The sequence below is a fragment of the Triplophysa rosa genome, linkage group LG19, assembly GCF_024868665.1.
Source record: "Triplophysa rosa linkage group LG19, Trosa_1v2, whole genome shotgun sequence".
NCBI lineage: Eukaryota > Metazoa > Chordata > Actinopteri > Cypriniformes > Nemacheilidae > Triplophysa > Triplophysa rosa.
Genome location: NC_079908.1, coordinates 20,044,097 through 20,045,876, shown reverse-complemented (window position 1 = coordinate 20,045,876; position 1,780 = coordinate 20,044,097).

The window sequence follows — 1,780 nt, the reverse complement described above, 5'->3', positions numbered from 1 at the left end:
CAGAAAACTGATATGAAATGCAAATGAATAGTCTATTCTTTCATCAATTACTCACCCTCACGTCATTCCAAACTTTCTTGTACAGAACACAAAGTATTTTCATGAACGTTGGTAAACAAACAACATTAGCCCCCATTGACTTCCATTGTATGGACACAAAACCACTGGAACATTTCTCAAAATATCTTCTTTTGTGCTTCACAGATGAAAGAGTCATATAGAGGTTTTTAACAACATGAGAGTGAATAAATAATGACAGAATTTTTATTTTTGGTATGAACTATGCCTTTCAGAATTAATATGTTTTTTATTTATTTCAAGTTTACTCTGCATAAATCATCCTCTTAATTTACAACATGTCACCAGATTTTTCTTCTTATTAACAGCTAGACTCAACCAGATTTATATATGTCACATGATTTGTTTATTTTGGCTTGTTGTGACACACAGAACAGCTCAAAATATTAGCGTTTGAATATAAAACTTGTTCTGAAAAGTAATTACAATCTTGCCATGTTTTGCAATGACAAGCCTCCAGGACAGTTGAGTGTACAGCTTAAGCCATCTGTCAACATACCCGAGTCAGATAAGTCTTTCAAGGATTAGTTCATCCAAAAATAAATATTTTGTCATTATTTACTCACCCTCATGTCAGTACAAACCCACTTGATTGCTCTTGGCAGTCTGTTTAAGCTTCTGCTGGATGTAAATGAATCACAAAAATGTGTGGAAACTGACTGAAATTTAAAGGTGCTGTGTGTCATTTTTTTGGAGGATCTATTGACAGAAATGCAATATAATATACATAAGTATGTTTTCAGAGACCTTACGTAATGAATCGTTATGTTTTTATTACATTAGAATGAGCTATTTCTATCTACATACACCGCGGGTCCCCCTGAGTGGAATTCACCATGTTGTTTCTACAGTAGCCCTAAATGGACAAACTGCTCTAAGAGCACGTTTTTGTAAATACGTTATCCCCTTCGGGAAGAAGCGAAAACATGACGACATCTTAGTTCTGTGTCAGCCACCAACCGTAGTGCTGCGAAATGGAAGGGGTGAAATGAGCCGTTGGTTGCAATTCACAACCTCACCACTAGATGCTGCTAAATTTCATACACTGGACCTTTAAGTTGTTATTTACTGACACCTGTTAATAAACAACAACTTTCAAGTTTATTTACAGAATGCATAGTTACAACCCTGAATTTTGATTGGATGAAATTGTGACTGCAGAAACTACAGAATGTGTAGTTGCTTGAACACAATTTGTTATAAAAAACACAATTCTACTGACTGAACACTCTCATTAACAAACCGTGCATAAGAGTGTTCAGTCTGTGGAACAACAAAGTGACTCAAACTCAATACCAATCCGACCTACTTGTTATATAGGACAATATCGGGTCTCCATACATAACTACTAGGTATACGGATGGTATCAAGCCCATCGTAATCTGTCTTGTTCCAGGAGAGTTAGGCATCAAACCACACCTGACGAATCCACAGGTATGTTGTCAGGATCTGGTTCCTTTCATCCTGGAGATGAAAAGAGGTCTTCAGAATAATAAATATGCAAAAAAACACCACAACCACAAATCGATTTATTAATGGAGATGATGAGAAAGAAAGTGACTACACAGTCATTACCATATCAATGATCTGTGAGAGAGTGATTTGCAGTGTGACGTTAATGATGTTGTCCGTATCTTCAACAGGCCTCAATGCACTGGTGTAATTCACGAACAAATCATTCAGCAACTTGTACGCATATCTC